A 20,000-nucleotide genomic window follows, 5' to 3' on the forward strand; every position below is an offset into this window, starting at 1 on the left:
GGGAGGAAAAATGTATTTTACTCCATCTAATCTCAAATTATGTTCACTTAAATATTGTCTAATTATGCAAAAATATATGATCAAACATTCAAACCATTTTTTAAATAGAAATACATACTAATAATAATGATTTCAAAGCAAGTTATCCATCAAATTGTGCAATGTAAAAGTAGCAATATATTTTATGGTAAATTTGGAAAATTACCGTGGTTTTTATAGCATTTTTCTCTAAATTAAAAAAAAACATACTTTTTTTTTTTTTACTGTAATAAACTGTGGTGCCGTTTTGGCATTTACAGTAATACACCGAAAAATGTACAGTTGTTGATTTGCGGTAAAAAAAACCCAACAACAAACAAACTGGCAGCTCAGATGCCAAATTGCAGTTTTTTTTATTTACAGTAAAAAAACAAATGTAAATTTAACAGTACAATTATGGCAACTGAGCTGCCTTTTTTTTTTTTCTTTTCTTACCGTAAAAACAGCAGTACTGTTTTTCCATTTACAGTAATATACACTACATTTCGAGGTGAAATTATTGCAACTTACCATATTTTTTTTAAAATTTGACTTAAAAAAAAATCAATAATAAAATGCATAAAAAAATGGTGTAAGTATTCACTGTTAGAAGCATATATTGGTGGTTGGATGGCACACAACCAGAGTCACATTACTTCCATATATTGGTGGTTGGATGGCACACAACCAGAGTCACATTACGTCCATATATTGGTGGTTGGATGGCACACAACCAGAGTCACATTACTTACATATATTGGTGGTTGGACGGCACACAACCAGTCACATTACTTCCATATTTTGGTGGTTGGATGGCACACAACCAGAGTCACATTACGTCCATATATTGGTGGTTGGACGGCACACAACCAGAGTCACATTACTTCCATATTTTGGTGGTTGGATGGCACACAACCAGAGTCACATTACTTCCATATTTTGGTGATTGGACGGCACACAACCAGAGTCACATTACGTCCATATATTGGTGGTTGGATGGCACACAACCAGAGTCACATTACTTCCATATATTGGTGGTTGGACGGCACACAACCAGTCACATTACTTCCATATTTTGGTGGTTGGATGGCACACAACCAGAGTCACATTACTTACATATTTTGGTGGTTGGATGGCACACAACCAGAGTCACATTACTTCCATATATTGGTGGTTGGATGGCACACAACCAGAGTCACATTACTTCCATATTTTGGTGGTTGGACGGCACACAACCAGAGTCACATTACTTCCATATTTTGGTGGTTGGATGGCACACAACCAGAGTCACATTACTTCCATATTTTGGTGGTTGGACGGCACACAACCAGTCACATTACTTCCATATGTTGGTGGTTGGATGGCACACAACCAGAGTCACATTACTTCCATATGTTGAGTGTTGGATGGCACACAACCAGAGTCACATTACGTCCATATGTTGGTGGTTGGATGGCACACAACCAGAGTCACATTACGTCCATATATTGGTGGTTGGACGGCACACAACCAGAGTCACATTACTTCCATATTTTGGTGGTTGGATGGCACACAACCAGAGTCACATTACGTCCATATGTTGAGTGTTGGATGGCACACAACCAGAGTCACATTACGTCCATATATTGGTGGTTGGACGGCACACAACCAGAGTCACATTACTTCCATATTTTGGTGGTTGGATGGCACACAACCAGAGTCACATTACGTCCATATGTTGGTGGTTGGACGGCACACAACCAGAGTCACATTACTTCCATATTTTGGTGGTTGGATGGCACACAACCAGAGTCACATTACTTCCATATTTTGGTGGTTGGACGGCACACAACCAGTCACTTTACTTCCATATGTTGGTGGTTGGATGGCACACAACCAGAGTCACATTATGTCCATATATTGGTGGTTGGACGGCACACAACCAGAGTCACATTACGTCCATATGTTGAGTGTTGGATGGCACACAACCAGAGTCACATTACGTCCATATGTTGGTGGTTGGATGGCACACAACCAGAGTCACATTACATCCATATATTGGTGGTTGGACGGCACACAACCAGAGTCACATTACTTCCATATATTGGTGGTTGGACGGCACACAACCAGAGTCACATTACTTCCATATGTTGAGTGTTGGATGGCACACAACCAGAGTCACATTACGTCCATATATTGGTGGTTGGACGGCACACAACCAGAGTCACATTACTTCCATATATTGGTGGTTGGACGGCACACAACCAGAGTCACATTCCTTCCATATATTGGTGGTTGGATGGCACACAACCAGAGTCACATTACTTCCATATTTTGGTGGTTGGACGGCACACAACCAGAGTCACATTACTTCCATATATTGGTGGTTGGATGGCACACAACCAGAGTCACATTACTTCCATATTTTGGTGGTTGGATGGCACACAACCAGAGTCACATTACTTCCATATATTGGTGGTTGGACGGCACACAACCAGAGTCACATTACGTCCATATATTGGTGGTTGGATGGCACACAACCAGAGTCACATTACTTCCATATTTTGGTGGTTGGACGGCACACAACCAGAGTCACATTATTTGCATATTTTGGTGGTTGGACGGCACACAACCAGAGTCACATTACTTCCATATGTTGGTGGTTGGATGGCACACAACCAGAGTCACATAACTTACATATTTTGGTGGTTGGACGGCACACAACCAGAGTCACATTACTTCCATATTTCGGTGGTTGGACGGCACACAACCAGAGTCAGATTACTTCCATATTTTGGTGGTTGGATGGCACACAACCAGAGTCACATTACGTCCATATATTGGTGGTTGGATGGCACACAACCAGATTCACATTACTTCCATATATTGGTGGTTGAACGGCACACAACCAGAGTCACATTACGTCCATATATTGGTGGTTGGATGGCACACAACCAGAGTCACATTACTTCCATATTTTGGTGGTTGGATGGCACACAACCAGAGTCACATTACTTACATATTTTGGTGGTTGGATGGCACACAACCAGAGTCACATTACTTCCATATATTGGTGGTTGGATGGCACACAACCAGAGTCACATTACTTCCATATTTTGGTGGTTGGACGGCACACAACCAGAGTCACATTACTTCCATATTTTGGTGGTTGGATGGCACACAACCAGAGTCACATTACTTCCATATGTTGGTGGTTGGATGGCACACAACCAGAGTCACATTATGTCCATATATTGGTGGTTGGATGGCACACAACCAGAGTCACATTACGTCCATATGTTGAGTGTTGGATGGCACACAACCAGAGTCACATTACGTCCATATATTGGTGGTTGGACGGCACACAACCAGAGTCACATTATGTCCATATATTGGTGGTTGGATGGCACACAACCAGAGTCACATTATGTCCATATATTGGTGGTTGGATGGCACACAACCAGAGTCACATTATGTCCATATATTGGTGGTTGGATGGCACACAACCAGAGTCACATGACTTGCACATGTTTGTGGTTTGATGGCACAAAGAGTGAGTCACATTACGCCCATATGTTTGTGGTTGGATGGCACAAAGAGTGAGTCACATTACGTCCATGTTTGTGGTTGGATGGCACAAAGAGTGAGTCACATTACGCCCATATGTTTGTGGTTGGATGGCACAAAGAGTGAGTCACATTACGTCCATGTTTGTGGTTGGATGGCACAAAGAGTGAGTCACATGACTTCCAAGGCGCCACCACTGACGCTAACCACCAGTTGGGCTATTGCGTAAGTGCTCCCAAAAAACAACAACATGTCTTGCCTGTTTTTTAAGATTGGCAGGTTCTGGCGGAATACGTGGCGGCCAAATTCCTTCCTTCGCCGTGGCCCTCGCACCAAGCGGTGCAGTCCAGTTCGCTGCAAACCACCTGGCGTCTCAGACTTGGTCCGAAGAACCGGACCCCTCCCCGGTAACACCTGTGTGTTAACCAGCGCTGCAGCTAGGAGCCAGTTAGCATCTAATTAGCCTAAAATGGTATCCCTGCAGACAGCAAGTGGCAGAAATTAATGAAACATGGCTCGCCCTTCTGCAGGAGGCGGGGCCTTGGAGGGGTTGTGCTGACTCATCAACTCCAGTCCCTCTCACTTTCCTGGTTATCTGACGGTTTTACTTTGTCCTTCCTTGTCCTCGCCTGTATCGCTGTCCTCCCTCCTCAGTCTCTCTCTCTCTTTACACCTTCACCAGCGATGACGGGGAAGGGGTCATGCGAGGTAGCGACAGCGTATATATATATATATATACTGTATATGTGTGTATATATATATATATATGTATATATATATATATATATATATATATTTATATATATATATATATATATATATATATATATATATATATATATATATATATATGTATGTAAGTATATGTATATAAATATATATGTATGTATATATGTGTGTATATATATATATATATACTACAACCATATTATTTACCAGCAACATAAAGTGAAACAGAGGCAGAGGTGTCCTGCCACAGTCAGTAACAAATAAACAGAAAACAGTAGTGGTCAAATACAAATAATATATATATATATATATATATATATATATATATATATATATATATATATATATATATATATATATATGTATATATATATATATATATATATATATATATATATATATATATATATATATATATATATATATATATATATATATATATATATTTGTATGTGCAGTCTGACACCTCTGCCTCTGTTTCACTTTATGTTGCTGGTAAATAATATGGTTGTAGTAGTAGGCTAAAGTTAAATGATTTAGTATGCACTAATGAAAGGGGCAGAGCTTTTAGAGACATTTTAGCTTTTTATAAGATATATTTTTTGTAAGAACCACAATTAATAAATATATTTCAGTGAATAACTTATTGTTCAAATCTGTATATAAATATGTACATAAAGTGTTGTAATTATATTGTAAAATGGATGGATGGATGGATGGATGGACGTTTAAAACAAAACTGTTATTATTAATTAGTAAGTATACCTTTTTTGAGCCTTTTTAGAGAAAATCATATCATTGTAGTAAATTATGCAAATTCCTCGATGATGTCATGGTGACCACGCCCATAGCCACGCCCCCACCGCCACAGGTATCTTGGCAGTTTATGGGAAACATTGATGTGTATATGTATGCATATGTATGGATATATGCATGTATGTGGATATATACACACATATATAGATATATATATCTTCTTTTTTAAAAAATATTTTTTACTATTTATATTACTATATTATTGTGTGTGCACCTTAGGGGATCTGCTCCAATCCCGTTGTTCTTTGAACCGGTTCACTGTAATAATGACGATAAAACTCTATTCTATTCAATTCTACACGCGAGGCCGGACGTCAGGAGACGGTCTCCATAGCGACCACGTGTAAATCCTCATTTGGTTTGGAAGCGGTGCAATCGCTCGATGGGAATTGTCCAGAGAAAAAGCCTCCAAGGCAGCGACAATGTTCGGATGTTTTCCATTTGTCCGCATTTAGGAAGGCCAAGTGACGCCTCGGGCGAAGATGCTCGGGTGCGAACGATTTTTACAACAATGCTAACTTGACAGCTAGTTACGTAGTTCTGGTTGTTTCTGTCAATATGTCATAGGCATTTGGTCACTAACATTACATCGCTAACATGCTGCTAGATCATGTCAGACAAACTATTTTAACGGGGGGAGTAAGAATTTTGGATGTGCCAATATATCGGCCACCGATCAGTATCAGACTTTTTTCTTGAATAAGTATGTAATTGCCGATACGTGCCTTTCAATGCCGATCACATGGTTAGGTTCATAATAATCCCTAATCCTCGCCTCAATGGCGACAAATAAAGTGAGTTTCTTACAAGTATCGTTATCACTGCAGGACGAGGAATAGCTAAACATGCTTCACTACACACCGTAGGAGGACACAATAGCTCACCGGCATCACACTATAAACAAACGCCATGGGTGGATCTACACCTGACATCCACTGTAATGATACCAAGTACAAGAGTGCATCTAGTCGATACTACTATGATTACACCTAGCATCACAGAATATTTTCTCGTTTTCTTTTTAAAATTCATATTATGTTTATAAACTCAGGACAGTGTTTCCCATAAACTGCCAAGATACCTGTGCTGGTGGGGGCGTGGCTATTGGCGTGGTCACCATGACATCATCGATTAATTTGCATAATTTACTACAATGATATGATTTTCTCTAAAAAGGCTCAAAAAATGTATACTTACTAATTAATAATAACAGTTTTGTTTTAAACGTCCATCCATCCATCCATCCATTTTACAATATAATTACAACACTTTATGTACATATTTATATACAGATTTGAACAATAAGTTATTCACTGAAATATATTTATTAATTGTAGTTCTTACAAAAAATATATCTTATAAAATATGAAAGCTAAAATGTCTCTTAAAGCTCTACCCCTTTAATTAGTGCATACTAAATAATTTAACTTTAGCCTACTACTACAACCATATTATTTACCAGCAACATAAAGTGAAACAGAGGCAGAGGTGTCCTGCCACAGTCAGTAACAAATAAACAGAAAACAGTAGTGGTCAAATACAAATAAGGCAACAAGAGAAGTATCCTACACTTCTCTTTTGTAAAGTAAACCTGAACAGCCTATATGGGCATCTACATCAACTATATGATTTGCCTGAGAAGCTGGACAGGACAACAACAACAAAAAAAAAAAATAAAACAAAAAAAAATTATTTGTGGCGGACGTAATTCTTTCGTGGCGGGCCGCCACGAATAAATGAATGTGTGGGAAACACTGCAGGAAATACATCCCTGAAGAACATGAGAACTTAAATTATGACCAATGTATGATCCTGTAACTACTTGGTATCGGATCGATACCTAAATGTGTGGTATCTTCCAAAACTAATGTAAAGTATCAAAGAAGAGAAGAATAAGTGATTATTACATTTTAAAAGAAGTGTAGATAGAACACGTTGAAACAGAAAATAAGCAGATATTAACAGTCAATGAACAAGTAGATAAATAATCCATTTTTACAGTTTGTCCCTCATAATGTTGACAAAAAAAATAGGTAGATAAATGACACAATATGTTACTGCATACGTCAGCAGACTAATTAGGAGTCTTTGTTTACTTACTACTAAAAGACAAGTTGTCTTGTATGTTTACTATTTTATTTAAGGACTAAACTGCAATAATAAACATATGTTTAATGTACCCTAAGATTTTTTGTTGAAATAAAGTCAATAATGACATTTTATGTGGTCCTCTATTTAGAAAAAGTATCTAAATACATTTTGGTACCGGTACACTAGTGCTTGGTAAAGGAAAGAAGCAAATATTAACAGAAAATTAACAAGTACAGAAGAGAAGTATTCATTCCTGGGTGGATCTCCCGTGAGAGGAAGAGGGGGGACAGTGCAGTCTGCTGAAAATGATGGAAAGCGCCATTCTACTGACGCCGTGGTCAAAGTTGGAATTGCCACAAAACACGGTGTAGTGGACATGTTTTTTTGTTTTTTTTTAAATTCATAACTCTCACAAAGAGCAGAAACAAATGTCCACCACAGTGGACGGCGGTTGATTGAAGGTAAAAAATAAAAATAAAGGTGCAAGCTGGAGTTGAGCGTCCTTACCTTCCACGGCTCTTTTAAAGAAGACCTTGCAGCTGCCGCACGTCACCACGCCGTAGTGGCAGCCCGACGCCTCGTCGCCGCACACCAGACACACCTTGGCCGTCGACGAGGGCTGCCGGAGTGGCGAGCTGCAAGGACAAGACAGAACCTCATGAGGCGGGTCCCTCACAAAGAAGGGGTTTTCATTGAGGGCCACAAGGCAGTTATGGCTGCCATCAGAAAGTAACAGAGAATAATGTAGGAATTTGCCTCTGGATTTCATTATTAATGATATAAATAGTTTTAAGTAGGCTGTCCATTTTACAGTAAAAACTTTACATTTACAATATATATATATATATATAGATATTATACAACATTTTACTGAAACAATACAAAAAGAATGCATGGAAACCCTCCTACAGTATCCTCCGCCATAAAGGATTAATGGAAAGAGATACACCAATCTCTACAGGATATTTTCAAATGTGAAATACCCTTTCAAAGTAAGACTCTGTTTTTGGGACATGGACATCAGGACTGGATGAAGAAAGATAAACACTTGATGAATATTCTACTGGTGGCTTATAAAAAGAGCATTACCAGGACATGGATATCCCAGGAGAGCCCAACTTTGAAGCTATGGATGGAAATCACAATGGACATATATACAATGGAGAAGATAACTGCTTTTATTCATTGTAAATTGGAGAAATTTACTTCATACTGGGAAAACTGGGTCAATTATCCATGAGCCGGACTTTAATTTCTCAAATTAGTGATTGTACTGTTAAAAAAAAAAGAAAAGGAAAAAAAAGAAAAAAAAGGATTACTATATATATATATATATATATATATATATATATATATATATATATATATATATATATATATATATATATATAATTTTTTTATTTTTATGTATTCATTTTTTAAAATTTTTATTTTATATATATATATATATATATATATATATATATATATATATATATATATATATATATATATATATATATATATATATATATATATATATATATATTAGGGCTGCAACAACTAATCGATTAAATCGATTAAAATCGATTATTAAAATAGTTGCCGATTAATTTAGTCATCGATTCGTTGGATCTATGCTATGCGCATTATTTATATATATTTTTTTTCAATATATATATATATATATATATATTTTTTTTAATAAACCTTTATTTATAAACTGCAACATTTACAAACAGCTGAGAAACAATAATAAAAATAAGTATGGTGCCAGTATGCTGTTTTTTTTCAATAAAATACTGGATAGGATAGAAATGTAGTTTGTCTCTTTTATCCGATCATTAATCGATTAATCGAAGTAATAATCGACAGATTAATCGATAATCAAATTAATCGTTAGTTGCAGCCCTAGTATATATATATATATATTTCTTTTTTAAAAATTGTATATATACATATATATATATTTTATATACATAATTGTATTTTATTTCTGATTATTATTATTAATAATATATTATCTCTTTTTTCTTTATTTAGGTGATGTATTTGCAAATACTACTTAGTTTTCCTGCTGTTTCTTTCTTTTGGGGGACGGGACGGGGTATAATAATAAAATAAATAATAATGAATTTGTAACGTACTTTAATGAAGCCCTGAGATCGGTAGGTCGTGAGTTCAAACCCCGGCCGAGTCATACCAAAGACTATAAAAATGGGAGCCATTACCTCCCTGCTTGCCACTCAGCATCAAGGGTTGGAATTGGGGGTTGAATCACCAAAAAATGATTCCCGGGCGCGGCCACCGCTGCTGCTCACTGCTCCCCTCATCTCCCAGGGGGGTGATCAAGGGTGATGGGTCAATTGGTACTTTAACTTTAACTCAAAGGCGTCACAATTTAGTACTAATTATGTGTCGAGTAGGGGTTGTCTCGATACCAATATTTTGGTACCGGTACCAAACTGTACGCTACGGACAACGCCGGTTGAAAAAATAAGACGTACCAATAAATGGAAGGCCTGCAGAAAAAGTGTGGGCGCCCCTGCTTATATGCTCTGTAACTGACCAGCCTCCAGTCCAACGCGTGCCGGGGTCTACCTCTTGACCCTGAACGGATGCATATTTGTTTAGAACATGTAGACGGGAGAGAACACCTTGTACCAAAACATCCAAAGTGGCCTCAGCTTCCCCGAGCTTTCCTTTCTGTGCTAATTAGCTCTCTGCCATCTAAATCAATGATATGCAAGGTGATTGTCTGGTTAACATTCTCCTTCCATCCCTCATCAAAGCAGCTGCCAAGCGCTCTCTCTCTCGCTCTCTTCGGGAAGGCAGGCGGCGGCGGCACACTCAGATGCAATCAGGAGCGCTGATCTAATTCCCTCTCGTCCATCTACACACACATTCAATTTGTTAGGACGCTTAGAGGAGTCTCTGGTGAGGTGTTTGTCTGACTCCCTGGCGCAGGGCCTGGTGGTTCTTTTCAGCTACGGCCGAGTGTGTGTGTGTGTGCAGATCTATAGCCCCCCCCCAACAGGTATACACTAAACGTGGGCCTTATCGCGCTCCATCGCTGCAAGGCGAGTCAAAAGACCAAAAAAAAACCACACGTGCGTCCCGCCTCACATTAACAGCAGACAGCCTCTGGTAGGTCCACCACAACAAGGTGACTTTCCCTCCCCCCAGAGGAGTATATAGGTCACTCACTGTGCCACATGAGAGCATGGCTGACAGGCCAGGCTGGAGGGACTGTGCAGCAAAAATAAAAAAATTAAAAAAAAGGCCTAAACTAAACACGAGCTCCTCGCCGCTACCCGACCAGGCAGCTTGTGCAGCTCGCTCTCAAGTTGGTCGCAGACGAGAGAAGAGAGGGAGGCGGGATAAGGTGAAAACATCTGTTGGAATAATATATTTCTAAAACAATACAAATTTATTACAAAAAGAAAATCATATGAGTTCATATGTTGTTAATATTCGGTGTTTTATTGTTCATAGTTAATATTGTAAATCCCACGTAAAAGAGGAGCGATGTTCATATGTTGTTAATATTCAGTGTTTTATTGTTCATAGTTAATATTGTAAATCCCACGTAAAAGAGGAGTGATGTTCATATGTTGTTAATATTCAGTGTTTTATTGTTCATAGATAATATTCTAAATCCCACGTAAAAGAGGAGCGATGTTTATATGTTGTTAATATTCAGTGTTTTATTGTTCATAGTTAATATTGTAAATCCCACGTAAAAGAGGAGAGATGTTCATATGTTGTTAATATTCAGTGTTTTATTGTTCATAATTAATATTGTAAATCCCACATAAAAAGAGTGATGTTCATATGTTGTTAATATTCAGTGTTTTATTGTTCATAGTTAATATTGTAAATCCCACGTAAAAAAGGAGCGACGTTCATATGTTGTTAATATTTAGTGTTTTATTGTTCATAGTTAATATTGTAAATCCCACGTAAAAGAGGAGCGATGTTCATATGTTGTTAATATTCAGTGTTTTATTGTTCATAATTGATATTCTAAATCCCACGTAAAAAGAGTGATGTTCATATGTTGTTAATATTCAGTGTTTTATTGTTCATAGTTAATATTGTAAATCCCACATAAAAGAGGAGCGATGTTCATATGTTGTTAATATTCAGTGTTTTATTGTTCATAGTTAATATTCTAAATCCCACGTAAAAGAGGAGTGATGTTCATATGTTGTTAATATTCAATGTTTTATTGTTCATAGTTAATATTGTAAATCCCACGTAAAAGAGGAGCGATGTTCATATGTTGTTAATATTCAGTGTTTTATTGTTCAGAGTTAATATTGTAAATCCCACGTAAAAAAGAGGAGCGACGTTCATATGTTGTTAATATTCAGTGTTTTATTGTTCATAGATAATATTGTAAATCCCACGTAAAAAAGAGGAGCGACGTTCATATGTTGTTAATATTCAGTGTTTTATTGTTCATAGTTAATATTGTAAATCCCACGTAAAAAAGGAGCGACGTTCATATGTTGTTTATATTCAGTGTTTTATTGTTCATAGTTAATATTGTAAATCCCACGTAAAAGAGGAGCGATGTTCATATGTTGTTAATATTCAGTGTTTTATTGTTCATAATTAATATTCTAAATCCCACGTAAAAAGAGTGATGTTCATATGTTGTTAATATTCAGTGTTTTATTGTTCATAGTTAATATTGTAAATCCCACGTAAAAGAGGAGCGATGTTCATATGTTGTTAATATTCAGTGTTTTATTGTTCATAGTTAATATTGTAAATCCCACGTAAAAGAAGAGTGATGTTCATATGTTGTTAATATTCAGTGTTTTATTGTTCATAGTTAATATTGTAAATCCCACGTAAAAGAAGAGTGATGTTCATATGTTGTTAATATTCAGTGTTTTATTGTTCATAGTTAATATTGTAAATCCCACGTAAAAGAAGAGTGATGTTCATATGTTGTTAATATTCAGTGTTTTATTGTTCATAGTTAATATTGTAAATCCCACGTAAAAGAGGAGCGATGTTCATATGTTGTTAATATTCAGTGTTTTGTTGTTCATAGTTAATATTCTAAATCCCACGTAAAAGAGGAGCGATGTTCATATGTTGTTAATATTCAGTGTTTTATTGCTAATAGTTAATATTGTAAATCCCATGTAAAAGAGGAGCGACGTTCATATGTTGTTAATATTCAGTGTTTTATTGTTCATAGTTAATATTGTAAATCCCACGTAAAAGAGGAGCGACGTTCATATGTTGGTAATATTCAGTGTTTTATAGTTCATAGTTAATATTGTAAATCCCACGTAAAAGAGGAGCGATGTTCATATGTTGTTAATATTCAGTGTTTTATTGTTCATAGTTAATATTGTAAATCCCACATAAAAGAGGAGCGATGTTCATATGTTGTTAATATTCAGTGTTTTATTGTTCATAGTTAATATTGTAAATCCCACGTAAAAGAGGAGCGATGTTCATATGTTGTTAATATTCAGTGTTTTATTGTTCATAGTTAATATTGTAAATCCCACATAAAAGAGGAGCGATGTTCATATGTTGTTAATATTCAGTGTTTTATTGTTCATAGTTAATATTGTAAATCCCGCGTAAAAGAGGAGTGATGTTCATATGTTGTTAATATTCAGTGTTTTATTGTTCATAATTGATATTCTAAATCCCACGTAAAAAGAGTGATATTCATATGTTGTTAATATTCAGTGTTTTATCGTTCATAGTTAACATTGTAAATCCCACGTAAAAGAGGAGCGATGTTCATATGTTGTTAATATTCAGTGTTTTATTGTTCATAATTAATATTCTAAATCCCACGTAAAAAGAGTGATGTTCATATGTTGGTAATAGTCAGTGTTCTATTAATAGTTAATATTCTAAATTAAATTAAAAAAATAAAAGGCCTAAACTAAACACGAGCTCCTAGCCGCTACCCGACTAGGCAGCTTGTGCAGCTCGCTCTCAAGTTGGTCGCAGACGAGAGAAGAGATGGAGACAGGATAAGGTGAAAACATCTGTTAGAAAAATATCTTTCTAAAAAAAATCTAAATTTATTACAAAAAAAATCTAAATAAATATACCATATTTTCTGGACCACAGGGCGCACCGGATTAAAAGGCGCATTAAAGGAGTCATATTATTATTATGATTTTTTTCTAAATGTAAAAGACTTCCTTGTGGTCTACATAACATGTGATGGTGGTTCTTTGGTCAAAATGTTGCATAGATGATGTTTTACTGATCATCTTCAAGTCACTTTCTGACAGTCTCTTCAGGATGCACCGTTTTGTGGGCGGGTCTTATTTATGTGCCTCCACTTCGACAGCGTCTTCTCCCCGTCATCTTTGTTGTAGCGGTGTAGCGTGCAAGGACGGGAGTGGAAGAAGTGTCAAAAGATGGCGCTAACTGTTTTAATGACATTCAGACTTTACTTCAATCAATAACAGAGCAGCATGTCCTCATCCGTGGCTCACTAGTGCAACAACAACGCCCAAAATGTGTCCCGTGAAAAACCGTCCGACCGGAACTCTCTAATAACTAAAGTTCCTTGGGTGAATAATGTAAACTCACTGTACCGGTATGTTTTAGCGCTTTCATGGCGAGTTTACTGACAGATATAAGTAAGAACTTTACACTACTTTATATTAGAAATGGCAACAGCGGAGGATGGATGTCCCGTAACAAGAAGGTAGAGGAAAAGAAGAAGCTTATGACTACAGCGTCGTCACGGACTACAACTGCGGACGCTCGCATAGTTTCAGGACTTATGCAGATCCCAAATACAGATCAGCAGGTACCAGAATGTAAGAAAAGTTCCATCCATCCATCCATTTGCTACCGCTTATTCCCTTCGGGGTCGCGGGGGGCGCTGCTTTTGCATAATATTGTGAAACAAAACTCCAGATAATATGTCTGCTAATAGGTGCCATTTTGCAGCCCTTATACACACACCATAATAATACTCCTATGTTGAAGCACAATACAATCCATGAAGTCGTAACTAAAACATTTTGACATATTTTTGAGCGCCACGTGTAATGTTCTATATTTTCAATGGAACATTTAAAGTTTTGGTGTTGTTTACTGGCGTCATATTGCAGTCTACATGTATCTCTTATGTGTGACTGTCATCTACTGGTCACACTTTCCATTACACCGTGTACCAAATAAAATTGCTTCCAGGTAAGTAAGCACAACCAGAATTATTCATTAGGCGCACCGGATTATAAGGCGCAATGTCGAGTTTTGAGAAAATGAAAGGATTTTAAGTGGGCCTCATAGTCCGAAAAATACGGTAACTAGAAAACGTAAGTATCTTTATAATGTTGTTATTTACATGGTTTGACAAAAGCTACATCTATATTTTTTGTCCTCACAAAATCATTTTTGTTTTAAATTCATATTATGTTTATAAACTCAGGAAATACGTCCCTGGACACATGAGAATTTAAATTATGACCGTTGTATGATCCTGTAACTACTTGGTATCAGATCCATACCTAAATGTGTGGTATCATCCAAAACTAATGTAAAGTATCAAACAACAGAAGAATAAGTGATTATTACATTTGAACAGAAGTGTAGATAGAACATGTTGAAACAGAAAGTAAGCAGATATTAACAGTAAATGAACAAGTAGATTAATAATCCATTTTTACAGCTTGTCCTTTAAAATGTCGACAAAATAATAGGTGTATAAATGACACAATATGTTACTGCATACGTCAGCAGACTAATTAGGCCTTTGTTTGTTTACTTACTACTAAAAGACAAGTTGTCTCGTATGTTCACTGTTTTATTTAAGGACTAAACTGCAATAATAAACATATGTTTAACGCACCCTAAGATTTTTTGTTAAAATAAAGCCAATAATGAATTTTTTTTGTGGTCCCCTTTATTTAGAAAACTATGGAAATACATTTTAGTACTGGTAGCAAAATATTGGTCTGGAGACAACCCTACACTGCAGCCTGAACATAGCCTTAGATTCATGACAAAGGCTTCGCTACACATCTTAAAAATCAAGTTTGGAGCTCTATGTGAAAATTAGGTGGGAAAACGATGTAACATTTTGAGGACAGCTGTAGAATGGGGCTGAGAAGAACGTAAGGTGTGTCCAGTGCAGATTAAGATGGTTCTTATTTGATAGTCTTCCTTCCCACAACAACGAGCCCCACCATGCAGGCCCTTCGTTGTGTTCCAGATCCTTTCATCTCCTAAAGACAACACACTCACTAACTGCTGTGCACTCGCTGGTTATTTCCCCGGGCCAGCGTGAGCACACAACGCCCGCCTCCTCCCAGCGAGCTGGCGCTGCAGTGAGACTCGGAAACTTCCAGACTACAATAATAGAAGGCAACAAGTTGACGGTGTGACACAAATGTGTTACCGCCAAGATGTTTGGGTCCAATTTGGCCGCTTGGAGTTACCGCATATGAAGAGTGAGAGTAGTATCCCAGTAGTATCATCGTGTTAAAGCACCGTATAGAATGTACAGTATTGTGCAAGAGGCCAAAATTAGATTGCTCAACGCTATAATGAGCGTACTCTACACCAGACCTGGGCCAAAGAGGGCCCGTGGCCCATTAAGATTTTTAATCCGGCCCGCCAGACGTTCTACATCATTTTTTTTAGACCTTTAACATCAACAGTGTGATTGCCATTATGATATTGTAAATCCCACGTAAAAGAGGAGCAACGTTCATATGTTGTTAATATTCAGTGTTTTATTGTTCATAGTTAATATTGTAAATCCCACGTAAAAGAGGAGCAACGTTCATATGTTGTTAATATTCAGTGTTTTATTGTTCATAGTTAATATTGTAAATCCCACGTAAAAGAGGAGCGATGTTCATATGTTGTTTATATTCAGTGTTTTATCGTTCATAGTTGATATTGTAAATCCCACGTGAAAGAGGAGTGATGTTCATATGTTGTTAATATTCAGTGTTTTATTAATAGTTAATATTGTAAATCCCACGTAAAAGAGGAGTGATGTTCATATGTTGTTAATATTCAGTGTTTTATTGTTCATAGTTAATATTGTAAATCCCACGTAAAAGAGGAGCGATGTTCATATGTTGTTAATATTCAGTGTTTTATTGTTCATAGTTAATATTGTAAATCCCACGTAAAAGAGGAGTGATGTTCATATGTTGTGACTATTCAGTGTTTTATTGTTAATAGTTAATATTGTAAATCCCACGTAAAAGAGGAGCGACGTTCATATATTGTTTATATTCAGTGTTTTATTGTTGATAGCTAATATTTTAAATCCCACATAAAAGAGGAGCGACGTTCATATATTGTTTATATTCAGTGTTTTATTGTTAATAGTTAATATTGTAAATCCCACGTAAAAGAGGAGCGATGTTCACATGTTGGTCATATTCAGTGTTTTATTGTTAATAGTTAATATTGTAAATCCCACGTAAAAGAGGAGCGACGTTCATATGTTGTTAATATTCAGTGTTTTATTATTGATAGTTAATATTGTAAATCCCATGTAAGAGGAACGATGTTCATATGTTGTTAATATTCAGTGTTTTATTGTTAATAGTTAATATTGTAAATCCCACGTAAAAGAGGAGCGACGTTCATATATTGTTTATATTCAGTGTTTTATTGTTGATAGCTAATATTTTAAATCCGACATAAAAGAGGAGCGACGTTCATATATTCTTTATATTCAGTGTTTTATTGTTAATAGTTAATATTGTAAATCCCAAGTAAAAGAGGAGCGACGTTCATATGTTGTTAATATTCAGTGTTTTATTGTTAATAGTTAATATTGTAAATCCCACGTAAAAGAGGAGCGATGTTCATCTGTTGTTAATATTCAGTGTTTTATCGTTAATAGTTAATATTGTAAATCCCACGTAAAAGAGGAGCGATGTTCATCTGTTGTTAATATTCAGTGTTTTATCGTTAATAGTTAATATTGTAAATCCCACGTAAAAGAGGAGCGATGTTCATATGTTGTTAATATTCAGTGTTTTATTGTTCATAGTTAATATTGTAAATCCCACGTAAAAGATGAGCGATGTTCATATGTTGTTAATATTCAGTGTTTTATTATTAATAGTTAATATTGTAAATCCCACGTAAAAGAGGAGCGATGTTCATATGTTGTTAATATTCAGTGTTTTATTGTTAATAGTTAATATTGTAAATCCCACGTAAAAGAGGAGCGATGTTCATGTGTTGTTAATATTCACTGTTTTATTATTGCAGCTGCCCACATGACGTGAATTTTTAAAACTGGGTTGAACTAGCTTTTTTATCTTATGTTGTATTTTTTTTTTGTATAATGTTTGGTAATGTATGTATTTTTTATTTTGTATGCCCCTATATGGACCCCAGGAAGACTAGTAGTCGCCTTGGCGTCAGTTAACGGGGATCCATTCAATAAACAATAAACAATTGTTCATAGTTAATATTGTAAATCCCACGTAAAAGAGGAGCGATGTTCATATGTTGTTTATATTCAGTGTTTTATTGTTCATAGTTAATATTGTAAATCCCACGTAAAAGAGGAGCGATGTTCATATGTTGTTTATATTCAGTGTTTTATCGTTCATAGTTGATATTGTAAATCCCACGTGAAAGAGGAGTGATGTTTATATGTTGTTAATATTCAGTGTTTTATTGTTCATAGTTAATATTGTAAATCCCACGTAAAAGAGGGGTGATGTTCATATGTTGTTAATATTCAGTGTTTTATTGTTCATAGTTAATATTGTAAATCCCACGTAAAAGAGGAGCGATGTTCATATGTTGTTAATATTCAGTGTTTTATCGTTCATAGTTAATATTGTAAATCCCACGTGAAAGAGGAGCGATGTTCATATGTTGTTAATATTCAGTGTTTTATTGTTCATAGTTAATATTCTAAATCCCACTTTCTTTATTTTCATGTACCTTTTGGGTGTCCCATTCAGTAAAAAACTGTACAATTCCATTCCTTTTTTTTTGTAGTGGTCTGTCATAACTTTTTTAGAACTCTATCGAACATTGTGACTTTTGGTATTAGTGTCCCTGGAAAAAAGGGAGCCAAACACACATACTGTACAGCAGGATTTTTACAGCTAAATGTGCATGTATCATTTATACACACATACACATTGGCCCCCCTGACACATGTTTTCTCTCAATGTGGCCCCCCCGAGGCAAAATATTTGCCCAGCTCTGCTCCACACTCTACACATACACAGTTGAGAGCAAAAAGTGGTTTGTGTACTACAACAGTTTTATAAGAAGGATTACGCTCACAAAAAAATGGTTGAGAATCTACATAAAAGTACATAAGCAGGGATTTATTTTTGCCAATTTTTCTGGTAATTGTGCATTTATTTATGTACTAATAGTAGTATTTTACATTTTTAGTATTTGTTGGCCCTATATATATATATATATATATATATATATATATATATATATATATATATATATATATATATATATATATATATATATATATATATATATATATATATATATATATATATATGTATGTATGTATGTATATATATACTGTATATATATATATATATATATATATGTATGTATATATATACTGTATATATGTATATATATATATATATATGTATGTATGTATGTATATATATACTGTATATATGTATATATATACACAGTGTGCATATATATATATATATATATATATATATATATATACACAGTGTGCATATATATATATATATATATATATATATATATATATACATGTTTATAAAAATGTTTAACATTTTATACATCATAAACAATATTTATAATTATTGATATTGACCGACATTAATCACTTATATAGTGATACAGTTTTCAGCCATATTGTCAATATTTACAATAATCAATATTGACTGATATTTATCACTTATTAGTGATACAGTTTTCAGCCATATTGTCAATATTTACAATTATCGATATTGACCGATATTGATCACTTATAAAGCGATACAGGTTTCAGCCAAATTGTCAATATTTATAATTATCGATATTGACTGATATTAATCACTTATATAGTGATACAGTTTTCAGCCATATTGTCAATATTTACAATTATCAATATTGACTGATATTAATCACTGATATAGTGATACAGTTTTCAGCCATATTGTCAATATTTACAATTATCGATATGGACTGAAATTAATCACTTATATAGTGATACAGTTTTCAGCCATATTGTCAATATTTACAATTATCGATATTGACCGATATTAATCACTTATACAGTGATACAGTTTTCAGCCATATTGTCAATATTTACAATTATCGATATTGACGGATATTAATCACTTATACAGTGATACAGTTTTCAGCCATATTGTCAATATTTACAATTATCGATATTGACCGATATTAATCACTTATATAGTGATACAGTTTTCAGCCATATTGTCAATATTTACAATTATCGATATTGACTGATATTAATCACTTATATAGTGATACAGTTTTCAGCCATATTGTCAATATTTACAATTATCGATATTGACTGATATTAATCACTTATTAAGTGATACAGTTTTCAGTCATAATGTGAATATTTACAATTATCGATATTGACTGATATTAATCACTTATTAAGTGATAGAGTTTTCAGTCATAATGTCAATATTTACAATTATCGATATTGACTGATATCAATCACTTATATAGTGATACAGTTTTCAGCCATATTGTCAAGCCCTAATCAGAAAAAGCTCTCTGAAAATCATCAGAATTTATATTTATTTTTCAACTTTTTTGTTGTTGTTTTTCATTCTGTGTTGTTCATTGTTTGT

General features: G+C 35.1%; 1 protein-coding gene across 1 annotated transcript in view; it reads right to left on the bottom strand.

The window, feature by feature from the left end:
• Nucleotides 1-7,832, bottom strand: part of LOC133639568 (mineralocorticoid receptor-like) — a 66,347-nt gene extending 58,515 nt beyond the window's left edge. The window contains exon 1 of the mRNA XM_062032990.1: nucleotides 7,708-7,832. The gene's annotated coding sequence lies outside the window, so the exon portion shown is untranslated. The remainder of the gene's footprint in view (nucleotides 1-7,707) is intronic.
• Nucleotides 7,833-20,000: the final 12,168 nt, after the last annotated feature.

Source organism: Entelurus aequoreus, linkage group LG22, assembly GCF_033978785.1.
Source record: "Entelurus aequoreus isolate RoL-2023_Sb linkage group LG22, RoL_Eaeq_v1.1, whole genome shotgun sequence".
Taxonomy (NCBI): Eukaryota; Metazoa; Chordata; class Actinopteri; order Syngnathiformes; family Syngnathidae; genus Entelurus; species Entelurus aequoreus.